The following is a 17,148-nucleotide window of genomic DNA, read 5'->3' as shown; positions in this document are numbered from 1 at the left end:
CGTGAGCCACCGCACCCGGCCACTTTCACCTTGTTTTATACATGACCTTTAAATAAGCTTTGAATTAGACAAAAATTGCTCACTTTTTTTACAGGACACACCTTTTTTTTGAAAGAATGTTTTCCTACAAATATATTTTTATTGGAAAATACCCAAATAATAACATATCTATTATTTAACACAATATAACTTTAGATTCTAAATTTTAACAAGTTTGTGTACAAATATTTATCCTATTACATTTACCTAATTATTTTATTTAAATGTTTACCTAGAGTGTTTATGAAAACTGTGATAGTTATCATTTAAGTTATGGATCTGTCATTGCAAAATTATAACTGAGACAGTGAAGAAAATTTGACTTAGCTGACTCCATCTTGCTTTTAACCTTCAAGCTATCCTTGTCCATTCCTTGGTGTAGACTGAACTAACTTTGGGAGGAATTTATAGTTTAGCTTTAAAAACAGGCAATAACAAACTTTACTGCCTGTGGACTAGACCGCCTAAAGCCACAAGATTAGAAGTTACGATAATTAAATTCAAGATGTAGCTATTTTTAATAAACCAATATTAATGTCTTATTTAATTAAAGATTACACAAGCAAAGATCATTCTGTTTTGGCCTGGATTTATAGTTTTGTAACCTCTATGCCAAATTTTGACACCTTGGAGTACTTGTCAGGGATAAGTATAAAATTGCTTGACTAATAAATGCTAACAAAAATGTATACTGTCAAATTCTTATGACATTTCTAATATTATTTTACCAATAATTTTAAAGCCAGCTTATTTATTAAAGATTTTACTTAAGTAATGTGAAGTTGAAAAAACATTTTACTAGTCTTTTGTTTAGTATCTGATTTTAATGCCTTTTTTGTTAAGCCAATTAATTAGAGCTCTTTTATATATTTTTAGTAGTGAAACATTGTATACACAACACATAAATATATAGAAGTATTAGGCATGCCAGTAAAAGTACATCTTATAGATTCATAAAGACTTCTTTCTTTTCCTTTTTTAAAAAAACCTTACCCTAGGCCATTGTCAGCTAAATAGCCTTAAATTTGCATATTAAAGGAAACAACTCCTTTAATCAGATAACAAAATTTACATCATAAGGTATGAAGAGAAAGTCTGGTGAGCTAGAGGAAATTTAAAACGGATTTAATGGCTGATTAAACATAAAATTATAGAAGTCTATTATAAAGGCCCTCAAATATATACACATACACATATACATATACACATACACACACGAAGATTCTATAGCTTTTACCTCAGTACTCTAGCCTTTTGATACATACACATTAGCCAGCTTGCAAAAATAAAAAAATTAAAAAAAAATACCTGTTAGATCCAAACAGCTGTTTTTATCTCAGTAGAAAAGTAACAGCAGATTTAAAGCAGGCAGAAATGAAAATGGAGATAAAGGGAACCTAGGAACTCTATAGTTTGCAGGTTGACCTCAGGGCACTTTTTCATTAATGTAAATGTACACAAAGACCATATTACTTCCATTTTATTCTGGCAAGTACAAGTGCCATAAAACCTACATAGTGCTTGAAAGCAGGTCATTCTCCTTGTTTTCTCCTAATTCTTAGATTATCTGTTTCCTGCTTTTTTTTTTTTTTTTGGTCTTAAAAGGAGGAACTGAGCTGTGGCCTGGGGTTTTTGTGTGGTGGATTGATGCATGCTGCTTGTAGGCAGGACCACTGAATTGTTTCCACCCCTTATGTGTCTCAGTTTCTCTCTCTTTTGAGACCTCTGAGAGGCCTCAAAATGCCGGGTGATCAGCCCTTATATGTGTTTCCTGGATGAGCCATTTTTAAAATTAATTTTTGTTGGGGATTTTCCTGCAGGGCCGTTGCATGTCATAGGGGTCAACCCCTCAGACACTCTCATGAAGGCCCCTGTCACCCATGGGTGCCTTTCGGCTGGGAGGCCTTTTCTTTTCAGAACTGAGAAAACGCTGTCTCTTATTTACCTATGAAAACAACAGTTCAGTTCCTCGTGCAAATGCACACAGACGAACCGAATTGAGATTATTTTGGGAGAAAAAGCAATAAAGAAAACCCTTTAGAATGCGTCTCTGAACTAGAATTAGGATCCTTAAGCAAATAACTTCCTAGGCAAGAAAAGAAATAAAGACAGCCAAGACCATGTCCTGTAAACTGTATTCAGCCGCTTGTAAATTTGTAGCTGTCATTCGACATTATACACACCAACGTCAAATCCTCTCACAGTGCAAGGTTATCTCTGGTATTCCCAAATCCATAGAGGTCAGGTCATGCAATACAGGAAAACAGAGCTTTAGACCAAAGAAGAATCTGCCCTTGGCTCTTAAAACTCCCCAAAGAAAACAGAACACCCAAAAGGCCAAAAGGGGTGAGTGGCACCTTTGTTCTGAATTCTTTAAAGGAGTTCAAGTCATTAGAAGCCTTCTCTAGATTTTTTCAGTATTGCAGGAAGCAAACATAAAAACCAAGTGCATGGTTTTTTTTTTGTTGTTTTTAGTTTTTTTAATTCTCTTTTGCAGCTGCAAGGAATTTGGGCCAGATTAGAGAAACCTTGTTACCTATAATTTTGAATTCTTACTCTTATTTGACCAAGTCAGGTAGAGTTGATCAAATCTGATGGGAGAAAGACCAGAACAAACAACAACAACAACAACAACAAAACTCCAACAATATGATCACTGAGTGCTCTAATGGTAAGGAGAAATTAAGACCAGCTGGTTGTTAAACTTTAGTCAAGACAAAAACTCCCATGCAGCTGCTTACTTAGGGATGGGTCTCAGGCTGAAGAATGCTTTCTACCATTCTAGAAGTAGGAAAAAACTCATCTTCCCTGCTGGGAGCGAGCTCAAACTCCATAAAGGAGTTACCTGCCTTACGCCGTCATCGTCATGGAAACAGGAAATCTTGTCTTCCTGGTTGAAAGCCAGTAAAACTCCAAAAAATGGAGTTGTACAGCAAAATAAACTTTAGATCTCGACCAAATTTGGGGAGATAAGGGATTCTCTGGAGGTGCTGCTCCCAGACCTCAGCAAATTGTCCTGTTGTTTTGAGCCATAGAGTTAGCTGATGTTGGCACCAAGCACTGAAAGGAGATTTGTCAGATGTAAACCCTGAAAATCTGAGACAGGTCTCAGTTAATTCAGAAAGTTTAGTTTGCCAAGGTTGAGGACACACACCTATGACACAGCCCCTGGAAGTCCTGACAACATGTGCCTAAGGTGGTCAGAGCAGAGCTTGGTTTTATACATTTTAGGGAGGATGAGACATCAATTGACACATGTAAAATGAACACTGATTTGGTCCAGAAAGGCGGGACAATTTGAAGCAAAAAAGCTGGACAACTCAAAGAGGGGACGGGCTTCAGGGCACAGGGAGCTGAGAGACAAACAGTTACATTCTTTTGAGTTTCTGATTAGCCTCTCCAAAGAAGGCAATCAGATATGCATTTATCTCAGTGAGCAGAGGGATGACTTTGAATAGAATGGGAGGCAGGTATGCCCTAAACAGTTCTCAGCTTGAATTTTCCCTTTAGCTTAGTGATTTTGGGGGCCCAAGATATTTTCCTTTCACAGTAATAATGTTCCATCAGTCTGTCCTTTCCTATTCTAAAACTTGGTGGTCTGGTGAAGAAGTTTACCTGTGTCCTATCTACATCCATCATCATATTATGCTCTTTGACTTTACCTCATTTCATCTGTTCAGACTAAACAGTCATAAGTATTTGCTCCTATAGAAGCAACTTTATCTCCTATGCTACTTTAGTATTCTCCTTCGATCCGCTCCAGATTTGTTAAGTCATCTTTAAAGTTTCTTCACCCAGAACTTCTTTTGACTGCCTTTGAGACAATGTGGATACTAAAGAAACTAAGCTAGACAACCTGCCTGTTTCACAATTTCCTTCCTTTCTGAAAAATAACTGGTGTTTTATTGATTCTTTTGACCAAATAATACCCTATACTGATGTTTTGAAGGCCTAATTATGCTCCTGTCTTTGCTAGTTACAGTCTTTGTCTTATTAATAGCATATGGATTATTTTTCCCTCAATAGGTTATGTTGCTTTTTTCCCAGTTGAACCTTACTTATTACTTTAAGGCCCGGCTGCATTGCCCAATCTGCAAATACTGTTCTTGCTACCTCTTGGGCACCACCACACTCTCAAGTACAATATAAGACAGGAGGAACAGAACACACTGCTTCCATCAAAGTAAATCATGCTTTTTCATCTTCTTCCTACTTCATGCTCAGGAACATAAATCTCAGTAGAATCTCTAGAGGGCCTGTCCCATAATGTAAGCTCTAGGGCTTAACCACTGATATGTACAAGGTTAGTAAATGGAGCCTATGGTTCTGCGACCAGACTGGGGATGTTATCTGGGTGGCTTTGACCCCAGTACATCAGACTCATGAGTCATAGATGACCCCTATTCTTATGCTGAATGCACCACTGTCCTCAAGGTAAAAACTATCTCCACTAGAGAGTAGGAGGGAGAATACCTATAGCCAATGTGCTTTCCTTCCTGTGAGGCTGTTTGTTCTTGATGCCACTCAGATGTGTTTTCTATCTTTACCCAAACATTCTGACATCATATTCTTTGTAACTATTTCCTTCATTTCCTATTCAACATATTTCTGTAAGGTCAGTAGAAAGATAAGATTCAGTTCTGTAATCTATATTATATCCTTAAATATAGTTTGTTTTTTTAAGTAAATGGAACATGAATTCAGTGACAAGTCAGAAAGAAGACATGCTCAAATCAATTGGCCCATGTTTAGCAAAAATAATTTGGCAGAGCACCTACATTGGTCATAAGGCCTTCATTAATTTAATAAATATTTATTTAGTCCTTAATATGTTCCAATCACTTTTATATTTGAACAGGCCAACGTGGTACCTCATTCTTTTGGAGGCTTACAAACTACCAGAAAAGAAAAACAGTAAACTAGTAAATCTAATTATATAGAAGAAGGAAGTGAGCTCTAAGAATTAAAGATATACAAAAACTGAATTTTGAGGGAAGCAATAACAATAAGAAATGCATATTGCCAGGCACTTTATATATATTAACTTTTAATCTTCATAACAGCCTTATATCAGTTTGCTGGGGTTGCCATAACAAAACACCACAGATTAGGTAAACAACAGAAATTTATTTTATCACAGTCATGGATGCTGAAAGTCAAAGAAAAAGATGCTGGCAGGTTAGTTATCTTCTGAGCCTCTCTCCTTGTCTTGCAGGTGGCTGCCTTCTCACTGTGTCCTCATGTGGTTTTTCCTCTGTGCGTGCACACATCTGGTCTCTCTCTCTCCACACACACCTTGCTCTCTCTCTCTCTCTTTCTCTCTCTCTCTCTGTGTGTGTGTGTGTGTGTGTGTGTAAGCATGCACAGGTGCACAAGAGCCTAGAACAGAGAGAGAGAGAGAGAGAAAGAGTAGAAGGGAGGGAGACAGAAGGGAACAATTAATTCTAAGAAATAGGATCTCTCATAGGCAATGAACTTTAATACACTAGTTTGTCCAGTAAAGAAACATGGGACAATAGATATCAGCTTCTCCCCAATTTTCCTATTAAACAAATCTCTCTTCTTTTGGGAAGTAAAAGGGTGGACAGAATGATGGCAGCGTTTTCCCCAGAACATCCCCAAGGTAGGGTAAGTATTGAAGGAAGGTCACTAGTACTTCTTGAAAGGCGAGAAGATTTGGTGGGAGTATCTATTTTATGACCCAACCCAAGAAAGAAATGTGAAGAGAGGAAGATAACGACTTTCTCCACATTTATCACTGAGGATTTTTAGATGTGCATTTATGTGTGCCAAAAAAAAAAAAAGAAACACTAAGGCTTTATAAATTTAGAAAGGCTAGTTATCACAACCAGTAAACTAGTAAAAAAAGTTAAAATATACTATATTATGCCCTAAAGGGGATATATCAGAATGGTCTGTGGGTCAGGAATGGAAGATACCTGGTCTGAAAAAATTATTCTAGTAATTCTGAAAGGGCCCTTCAATTCCCCTCTGCCCTCTTTCCCTACACACATTAATTAAGAATCATTGATCTCAAGCAAGAAGGGAAAAGTGTCAAAAATAAACCCTTGGGAAATATCAATATTTGGGATTTAAGGAAATGAAGATAAAATTATGAAATAGACCAATAATTTTCTAGAAAATTAGGAGAATGCCAGAGCAAAGTGGATTCCTAAAAGCCAAAGGTGCAGATGGTTTCAAGAAAGGAGGAATAGTTAATATCAAATGTTGCTTAATGGTCAATTATCATTAGTATTATTATGATTTCAAATGAAAATGTACCAGTTGTTTCACATCTGTTATCTCATTTGATCTCTCAACAATTGCATGAGGTAAAACTGAAGATTAGAGATGTTAAATAACTTGCTGGGATATAAATTCAGGCAAGTAGGATTCCAAAGACCATCCTATTTCCACACTGTTCTGTGAAGTCATTGGTGGTCTTGGTGGGAGTGGTTTTGGTAGATATTGGGCGCAGAAGCCAGAAAGCTTTGAATTGACACAGTTAATAAAATTTAAGAGCGGATAGGCTATGAGGACACCCGAAGTTTAACTGACTTTGGTTTAAATTTTAAACTTTTAAACTTTAAAGTTTAAAGGTTTAAACTTCAAACTTCGGTTAAAGTTTAAAATGAGAGAGATGGAACCAAAGAGGGGAAATGAGTTCATCCTGTGTTTTGCTTTGTTTATATGATGCAGTTTCATACAGTGATTTAGATCACATGCTCTTCATCCATACTGCATCTGCTGGAATCCCGGGCTGCCCATCAGCCATGTGTTATTTAATCTTTGAGTTACTAAATGATATTGAGTTATTTTAAAATTTAGTTTCCAAGAATATTTATTGTTTGTTTCTTTGTTGTATTTTGTTTGGAGACAGGGTCTTGCTTTGTCACACAGGTTGGAGTACAGTGACATGATCATAGCTCACCACAATAAATACTACATTCACACTGTCTTTTACTTTGCTACTGAGTTAGTATCCAGAGACACAATATTGTGTAGGATACTTAAGAGCTTTTATGTATATGATAACACTTTTGGTTGTTGTTCCTAGTCTTAGAAATAATTGCAGTGGACAATACAGGTTTGAGCTGCACAGGTTCACTTCTATGCAAAGTTTCTTCCACTGCTGCCACCCCTGAGACAGCAAGTCCTACTCCACCTCTTCCTCCTTCTCCTTTGCCTACTCAACATGGAGACACTAAGGATAAAGATGTTTATGATGATCCACTTCCATGTAAGGAACAGTAAATCAATTTTTTCTACCTTACGATTTTCTTTACATTTTCTTTTCTCTAGTCTACTTTATTGTAAGAATTCAGTATATAATACATATAACTACAAAATATGTATTAGTCAACTGCTAAATCTTTTTTTTGAGACAGCGTCTTGCTTTGTCTCCCAGGCTGGAATCCAGAATGCAGTGGCACTATCCTAGCTCACTACAGACTTGAACGCCTGGTCTCAAGTGATCCTCTTACCTCAGCCTCCTGAGTAGCTAAGGCTACAGGTGAGTGCCACCATGCCTAGCTAATTTTTCATTTTTTGTTGAGACAGGGTCTCACTATGTTACCCAGGCTGATCTCAAACTCCTAGCTTCAAGGGATCCTCCTGACTCAGCCTCCCAAAGTGCTGGGATTGCAGGCATGAGTCACCATGCCCAGACAACTGTTTATGTTATCAGTAACATAAACAGTTGCTGTCAACAGTAGGCTATTAGCAGTTAAATTTGGGGGGAGTCGAAAGTTATATGCAGATTTTTGACTGCATAGGGAGGTCAGTGACACTAACCCCTCCAACCTGGGTGAAAAAGCAAGACCCTATCTCAAAACAAAACACAACAAAGAAACAAAAAAGAAATATTTTGGGAAATTAAATTTTAAACTAACTCAATATCATTTAGCAACTCAAACTCATCATATAAACCAAACAAAAATATTATTCAAGGGTCAACTGTACTCAATGTAGGTATAAGTCTCCTCTTTTTATCTTTCCAAATACATCTTTAATACTGGTAAACTCTAGGACCACTTATTTTGGATAATTTTTCAATTATATTTTATGTATGCTTTTCGAGCATTTACTACAGGAAAAATGTCATACTAGATGCTAATGCCACATTTCATGTTTCATATTTAAAACTGGTTCAAAGTGCTTTTGGTTTTGGGTTCTTTGCTTCAGTTCCAGAGATATAAAAAGAAATATACAGATGTTATTTGAAAATATTTCTTTGACAACAAAGCAGTAAATCTTAAACTGTTGTTGAAGAACAATCAGGAATCAGCGACAAATTTAGTTTTTTCCTTAGATGCTGCTGAATCATAAAAGCCTATTTTAAAATGTTGCAGTGCTCTTACTTTACATTTCTTTTCTTCCAAAGATACTAAAATAAGACATCAACACCCCAGCAATTTTCATACATCTGGAAGGGTCTCCTGGCAATGGGATGCTGATGCTGTAGGGAGAATAATGGTCAGCATTTGAGACATACGCAGCTCATCAGTGGATGAGCTCGGGGCGGATTCCAGCCAGTAGAAACCAAAGGGTTCCCAACTCCCCAAGGACCAATGTAACTCCCAGTAAATGCTCTCTGCAGAAAGTGTTATATTCTCAAAGTAAGTCTCAAGCATAAAATATGGTAGTTTCAAAAGAAATACTGGCCAGGCATGGTGGCTTGCACTTGCCCAGCACTTGAGGCTGAGGCAGAAGGATTGCTTGAGTCCAGGAGTTCAAGACCAGCCTTGGCCAAACAGCAAGACCCTATCTCTACAAAAAATAAGAAAATGAATTAGTCAGGCGTTTTAGCATGAGCCTGTAGTCCTAGCTACTTGGGAGGGTGAAATGGGAGGGTTGCTTGAGCCCTGGAGTTTGAGGCTGCAGTGAGCTATGATCATGTCACTGTACTTCAACCTGGGTGACAGAGCAAGACCCTGTCTTAAAACAAAATACAATAAAGAAACAAAAACGAAATATTTTGGGAAATTAAATTTTAAAATAACCAATATCATTTAGCAACTTTTTATTAGAATTATAGAAATTTCTAAAATAGAGGAGGTAACATTTTTATTACTATAAAAAATAAATATTCATTGAGTGTTCATCTTGTTTCATATATATATTGCTCATCAAGTATTAGCATTTGTTACTGAAATTTTAGAGTGGACGAACTTAAAGAAAGGTTAAATAAACTGCCTGATGTTAAAAAAAAAAAAAAAAAAAAGAGAGAGGGGTAGGTGTGGTAGCTCATGCCTATAATCCTAGCACTTTAGGAGGCTGCGGTAGGAAGATTGCCTCAGCAGGAGGCAATACTTAGAGGGGGAACAAACTGAGCTCAAAGTTAGTAGAAGAAACGAAATAATAAAGATCAGAGCAGAAATAAATAAAATAGAGACTAGAATAACAATAGAGAAAATTGACAGTAAAAGATGGGTTTCTGAAAAGACAAACAAAATTCACAAACTTTTAACTAGACTAAGAAAGAAAGAAAGAAGTCTCAAATACATAAAATCAGAAATTAGAGAAGACAGTACAAGAAATACCAGAGAAATACAAAGAATCATTAGAGACTACTATGAACAATTATATGGCAACAAACTGGATAACCTAGAAGAAAGGACTAAATTCTAACAAATATATAATCTACCAATACCAAATCATGAAGAAATGGAAAATATGGGCAGATTTATAATAAGTAAGGAGATTTAATTAGTAATCAAAAATATCTCATCAAAGAAAAGCCCAGGACCTGATGGCTGTACTGGTGAATTCCACCAAACATGTAAAGAATAATCGTCAGTTTTTCTCAAACTTTTTCAAAATATTTAAGAGGAGGAAATACATCCAAACTCATTTTATGAGGCCAACATTATGCTGATACCAAAGCCAGACAAGTACCCTGTAAGAAAAGAAAATTACAGGCCAATATCCACGATGAATATACATGCAAAAATCCTCAATTTCTAGCAAACAGCACATTAAAAGGATCATACACCATGATCAAGTGGGATTAATCACTGGGATTAAAAGGTTATTCAACATACACAAATCAATAAATGTGATATATAACATTAACAGAATGAAGGATAAATATCGTATGATGATCTCAATTGATGCAGAAAAGCACTTGAAAAAATTCAATATCATTTCATAATGAAAAATTTGAACAAATTAGGTATAGAAACAATGTTCCTCAATACAATAAAGCCCATACACTACAAACCTACAGCTAACATCCTACTCAATGATGAAAAATTGAGAGTTTTTCCTTTAAGATCAGAAACAAGACAAGGAAAATTATTTATGTTGTTTTAGGACAATCTTAGGGCCTCTTCTAGTTTGCAAGTAAAAACTTTTTTTTTCACATGGCTTACTGATATTTGGAGTAACAACATAAAATTTAAGCATCTTTAGTATACCTACATTAACTAAGATTCATAAGCTTTCTCTATGCCTCATGTAATTTATTAATCTTTTTCTTTAAATTATATTTATACTCTTTAAAATAAATTTAAAATGTCTTTTCCACTTAAAAGATACTATGTTATACAAACTTGCACAACATGTAATAAACCCAAATATATCAATAACCCAGAATAATTATCAGAATTTTGTCACATATGCTTCATCCATCCATTTTTTCCCTTTCTTTCCTTTCACTTAAGCATTTAAAGCAAATAATAGTCATGTTATTCCACCCCTACATATGAATTTCTAAAACTATACATATTTCTGTACATAACCACAGTATGTTCTTTCCATTTGGACAAGATGAAGATGATTTTAGAAAAGATAGCTTCTAAAGCTGCTTAAACTCCACACATAGGGAGGAATATCCACGTAAATAATTCTAAATGTTGTATTATAGTTTCAAGAATTCCATTAGTAGTTCTTTACATTGTTGTTCAGTTCTAACTGTATCAGCCCCTTAGAAATCTGTCTCTGACACTTATTATGAAGTACCCATTAAATCACTCAGCTGTGTTTTTCTTTATATGCTCAAATCACAAGAAGAAAGTAGCATTTTTAGAGCTGTATATCATTTGTGAACAGCTTGCTATTTCTTCTGAATGACAAATGTGAGAAAAAAAAAGTTTTAAATAGCTGTGGCTCACCACAAGAAGTGTAGGGCATAAAGTTAATTGTGTAAAATATAGTATGCTTTTTTTTTAAAAAAAAGGGGAACAAACAAAAAAGAAACCCAATGAAGTACTACATTTTAATATTTTATCTTCCAAGATTTATATTCTTCTCCCAGAAGTCTAGTTTTGGGCATTCTTACATTTTTTTTCAAATTTGTTTCCATCTTTTTTCTAAAGTGTCATTTCCTTTAATTGTAAAAATAGATGCCTGTGCTATGAAACAGGTTTAATGAGCAAAAAATTAAGGAAGAGATAAAAATCACCCACAAATGTCAGCACCCAGAAATAACTAATCTATGTCAATGTGTTATATAGACATAAATAGTACTCTATTTTCATACTTTAACATCATATTATGCAGTGTTTTACACATATTATTCTAATTTATACTTGTATCATGATATTGTCAAACCATTTGTATTTTTTTGGGGTATTAGGGTTTTTCTTTATTTTTTGCTATCATACACATTGTTTTTAGACAGCTTTATTGAGACATAAGTCACATACTATACAATTCACTCATTCAAAGTGTACTTTTATTTGTTTTTTTATCATATGTATAAACCTGTGCAACCACACCACAAGCAACTTATGAACATTTTCATCATCCCCAAAAGAAACCCTGCACCCTTTAGTTACCATACCCCTATCCACCCATCCTAGTTTCTCCCTGTCCCTCAATCCCAAGCAACCACTTTTCTATTTGGTCTTTTGTGACTGTCTTCTTTCATTTGGCACAATGTTTTCAAGAATTGTCCATGATGTAGCATGCGTCAAAATGTCATTCCTTTTTAAAGACTGATTATCACTCTGTTGCCCAGGCTGAAGTTCAGTGGTGCTGATATGGTTTGACTGTCGCCAGCCAAAATCTCACTTTGAATTGTAGTCCCCACAATTTCCATAATCCCCACGTGTCAAGCGAGAGAAGAGGTGGAGATAACTGAATCATGGGAGTGGTTTCCCCCATGCTGTTCTCGTGATAGTGAGTTCATTCTCACGGGATCTGATGGGTTTCTTTTCTTTTCTTTTCTTTTCTTTTTATTTCTTTTTTCTTCTCTTCTCTTTTTTCTTTTCTTTTCTTTTCTTTTTTTTTTTTTTTGAGACAGAGTTTTGCTCTTTAGCCCAGGCTGACGTGTGGTGGAGCGATCTCCGCTCACCCGCAATCTCCGCCTGCCGGGTTCAAGGATTCTCCTGCCTCAGCATCTCAAGTAGCTGGGACTACAGGCACCCGCCACCACGCGCCAGGCTAATTTTTGTATTTTTAGTAGAGACGGGGTTTCACCATGTTGGCCAGGCTGCTCTCAAACTCCTGACTTCGTAATCCATCCGCCTCGGCCTCACAAAGTGCTGGGATTACAGGCGAATAAACTGTACTGAGCCACCGCGCCTGGCCAGGATCTGATGATTTTATAAGGGGCTTCCCCCTGCGCTTCGCACTCACTCCGTCCTGCCGCCCTGTGAAGAAAGAGCCTGCTTCTCCTTTGCCTTCTGCCATGATTGTAAGTTTCCCGAAGCCTCCCCAGCAATGGAGAACTGTGAGTCAATCAAACCTCTTTCCTCTATAAATTACCCAGTCTTGGGTATTTCTTCAGAGCAGTGTGAGAATGGACTAATACAGGCGCCCATCATAGCTCACTTTAACCTCAAACTCCTGGGCTCTAGCGATCCTCCCATCTTGGCCTCCCAAAGGGCTGGGGTTACAGGCAATCTGTGAACCACGGTGCCCAGCCTCATTACTTTTTATGGCTGAATAATATTCCATTTTATAAATATGCTGCAACATTTTGTTTATTCATTCTTCAGTGATGGCATCCATGTTTGATCATGAATGCTTTTACATTTAATCTTTGCATTTCTATTGTTTTTATTTTACATTAGAGTTTTAAGAAGAATTACTTGAACAAAGGGTATGAGTTCTTTCAAGGCTTTTAACAGATATTATCAAATATTATCAATTTTATAGAAAAAAATTAGTATTGCCATTGCTGTTTCATTTGTATTTTTTGATTACTTGAGAAGATAAATTTTTTTCGTATTTTTAACTTAATATTCTGATAATTTCAGTATATCCTGCCCCATTTTATTTTCTGATGCCAATTTTTTTATTGGTTGCAAAAGCTCATTATGGAATGAAGATCTCACCTTAGTACACATGCTGCCCTGTCTCCATGTGCAAATCTTGCTCAATCTTCACTTCTTAATTGCTACTTCTGCCAACTACCCATCCCTGCTCTCTTCAGTTCTGGTTAAGAGCCCCCTACTCTGTATTGCTTTGCATCTTTATATAGTAATTGTTTAATTGACATTTTTGCCTATTAGGTTGTGAGCAGAACTGGAATGTACCCAAATAGGGCCGTGTAAGTTTATTGCCCAGGGGTAAAAACTGAGGCTAGCTAGTGGAACCTGAAATCCAGCCCTTCTTAATTCCACAATCTGCAATCAACAGGGGTGCCTTTTTCTCTAGCTCCCTCAGAGGTACCCTGTGGACGGCAGCAGTCCTGGGAACTAAATCTATGTTTGCCATTGAATCTTTAATTCCTACACAGCGTTGGCCAAAACTTAATACATGTTTGTTGAAGAAAAGAAAGAAGGAGAAAAGGAAAAAAGAAAAGATAACTTTTTACTCATAGTCTGTTTTTCAAATATATTCCCTCTGTCCTTTGACAAATAAATTTTAATATATTTTTATGTACTGACTTTAATTGATTAATTAATTAATTTTTCTTTCACGAATCAGGCACCTCCAAACCAGGATAGGTTCAGAACGGCTCCTGTAATTTAATTTTTAAAAATTCAACTAAATGTAATAATCTTTCTGGTGGGCTTTTAAGACATTTGTGCTCAGAAAGCACTTCCACATTTTTTTTTTTTTTTACAAAGTCTCATATCCCTCTGGAATTTAAAAAGATGATGTTTATTTTAATATGGTGAGTAAAGTTGATATCCTTTTCCAATAATTTGTGAGTTTCTTCAGAGCTATTTACATAATAGTCAATTTGTTCCCTATTGATTCATGATGTTTACTAAGTTCCCATGTATGCTAAACTGTTTTAGATCTATCAATTCTGTTTCATTGCCTAATAATATTTGCAAAAATTGCCTATTCTATTATTTTTGTGATATAATAAACTTTAATATAAAGAAAATCTCCTATAATTTTTGTTTCAGAATTTTCTTAGTTCTCTAGATGAATTTTCAAAACATCATGTTTAATTCCAATAATGATAATACAACCAGTGCCACCTTCATTGGAATCATGGTAAATTTGGGATAAATGTTATAGGTCTTTATCATATTAAATTTTTTGGTTTAGAAATGTGGAATAGCCATCTATTTAAAACTCACCATGTATTTGAATAGTTTTATGATGTTTTCTGCATGTGTGGATGTGTATGTATATGTGTTTAATAGACTCTGACATATTTCTTGTTAGGGCAATTCCTAGAGATTTGTGTATTGTTTTGCTTTGTATTTTTTTTTTTTTTTTTTTGAGACAGGGTCTCACTCTGTCACCCAGGCTGGAGTGCAGTGGCACGATCACGGCTCACCACAGCCTCAACCTCCCGGGCTGAAGGGATCTTCCCACTTCAGCCTCCTGAGTAGCTGGGATACAGGTGCATGCCACCATGCCTAGCTAATTTTTGTATTTTTTTAGAGATGTGTTTTCACCATGTTGCCCAGGCTGGTCTTGAACTCCTGGGCTCAAATGATCTATCTGCCTTGGCCTCTCAAAGTGCTAGGATTACAGGTGTGAGCCATCATGCTTGGCATTGTTTGGTGTTTATTATTTTGTTGCTATTTATATAAATCACTTTACCCTATTTATTTACACACTATTGTTGTTTTTCTGCAAATATTTTAACAAAAGCTTCTATTCTACCACTTTATTAAGGTCTGTTACTAATTCTAAAATTTTCGTAATCATTCTGTTAGATTTTCTAGAGTCATAAAAATATACGTTGCAAATAATGAAGCTCTTTCAAATAATTACTGCTCTCTGTTAATCTTATGCCCTTACCAGAATTTCCAAAGGAAAGCTAGGTAACAATCTTTGTTTGCCTCATTAGACACTGAAGCATGTTGCTAATGACAAATTATGTGAGTATCTGAGTTCCTTGAGAGCAGAGCTCATGCTTTTTCCTTTTCTGAATCTTCAGCACCTGTCACAATGCCTAGAATAAAGGAGGTGCATGATAAAAGTGTATCTCATCAATAAGCTGGTTCAAGTGAATGTCTCTAAGGTTTTCCCATTAGTTATTATCCATGTTAAGGGTATATCTTCTTATTCACAAATTTATGAGTTTGTATTTTAATTAATGCTACCTAATTACAAGAGTGGGAATTACTAATACTGTTTTGTTATATGTTTCTAGAGGATTATTCTCACTAAATATAGATACTATGTATGTTCTTTTTTATGGATATGCTTTACAGTAAGAAGTTATGCCAATAAAAACAAACCTAGTAAGTGCTGTGTTCATGATGTATTCAGTCTTTGAAAGTATCTATAGTTAACATGGAGGTAAAGAATTATATAGCTTAGTCAAGTGACACAGGTATATAAACATTAGTTTTTCTTGGAATTATACCAGGCATAATAAATAACAAAAAACATTTTAAGCATATTTTTAGACATTGTACTAGATATTTTACCCATATTACTTTCTGTTATTGTTGTTAATTTCATCAAAGGACTGGGACAAATAAGTTTTGAGAGTTTAAAAGTATTTTTAAAATGTTACCATTAGACCCACTTTTGTATAATTGCCATCAAAGGAATCATAATTTTTCAGGTGGCCAGTCACGGTGGCTCATGCCTGTAATCCTCATCACTGTGGTAGGCGGAGATGAAAAGACTGCAAGGAGTTAATGACCAGCCTGGACAACATAGTGAGACCCCATCTCAAAAAAATATTCCCAGGTAAATCCAAATCGATTTCTTTTAGACAACTGTGGTATAGAATTGTGACTAGTGTATTATTTTATGATCTCTTTTGTTACATCCTTAGTGTCCAATAGGATTTTTGTTGCGTTTGCTTTATATCTGAAATTCTGCATTTTAATTCAGCTACACAAATAATGCATCTTTTCAACAAAACTCAGATACAAATAATGTTCTAATATTGTTATTTATTTCCATATAGCATTAATCTCTAGTAAGTCTAACTTCGCAATCTCTTTTCTCACTTTTCAATACACCTCTAGCTTCCAATTGTTTTGCCTAGAGACTTTAAGGCCTATGACTGCCAGAATGAAAGATTGTTACCTCTTTTCCCTTGCTTATTAAGGTAGGAGGCCATGATGACGCACTTTTCTCAATCTCTTGGCTTTAAATGGATCTTACCTTGGGAGAGTTACAGTGAAGGCGTGAGTAATTGCGATTTAAAGTTTTGCTTCTGTGTCATACAACAATGCTGCATCATGAAATGTTGAGTCTTGTCTCTTTTCCTGGCAGATGGCCAGAGGGTGTGATGGCTCCTACCTGACTGATATAATTGAAATCAAAGACTTGCCAAGTTATACCAGCAACTCCAGCAAAACTGTGAACTTACTGGCCTTGGAGGACTATGGATTGAAACACACAAAACATCTTTGGCTGTGCATGCCCTTCACACTGGCTGCCTAGTCCCCTCACAGAAGATTGTACCATGTGGTAGTTGGTGTAAGAAACCATTGTGTATATGAATTTTGTCATGAGGACCTAGTGGTCAGCACTCTTGCACATTACAGAACAAGGAAAATATAGTATTTATAAACTCTTCAGCAGTCCCTATTAGGGAGCCCAAATTCAATTCACCTAAACGGAAAAAGTGCAAATATAACAAAGGATTAGATCAGTTATCAAGCTAAATGAATCCTAAAGCATATTGCCTTCTAAACTAATTTTATTCAATACATAGCTTTAAGATTACTATGTAGATGGACTTTATTTTTTTCAATTAGCTTTGTGCCACTCGGGAATACAAAA

The 17,148-nt window shown here is 35.8% G+C and overlaps 1 long non-coding RNA gene across 1 annotated transcript; it reads left to right on the top strand.

Moving 5' to 3' along the window:
• Positions 1-11,468: 11,468 nt before the first annotated feature.
• On the top strand, positions 11,469-16,647 carry LOC134728438 (uncharacterized). The gene is made up of 3 exons (XR_010108832.1): positions 11,469-12,679; positions 15,974-16,101; positions 16,469-16,647. It is a non-coding gene; the product is annotated as an uncharacterized LOC134728438 (long non-coding RNA).
• The last annotated feature ends 501 nt before the right edge of the window (positions 16,648-17,148 follow it).

Source organism: Pan paniscus, chromosome 10, assembly GCF_029289425.2.
Source record: "Pan paniscus chromosome 10, NHGRI_mPanPan1-v2.0_pri, whole genome shotgun sequence".
In the NCBI taxonomy this organism is placed as follows: Eukaryota; Metazoa; Chordata; class Mammalia; order Primates; family Hominidae; genus Pan; species Pan paniscus.
This window is presented reverse-complemented; position numbering and strand designations above follow the sequence as displayed.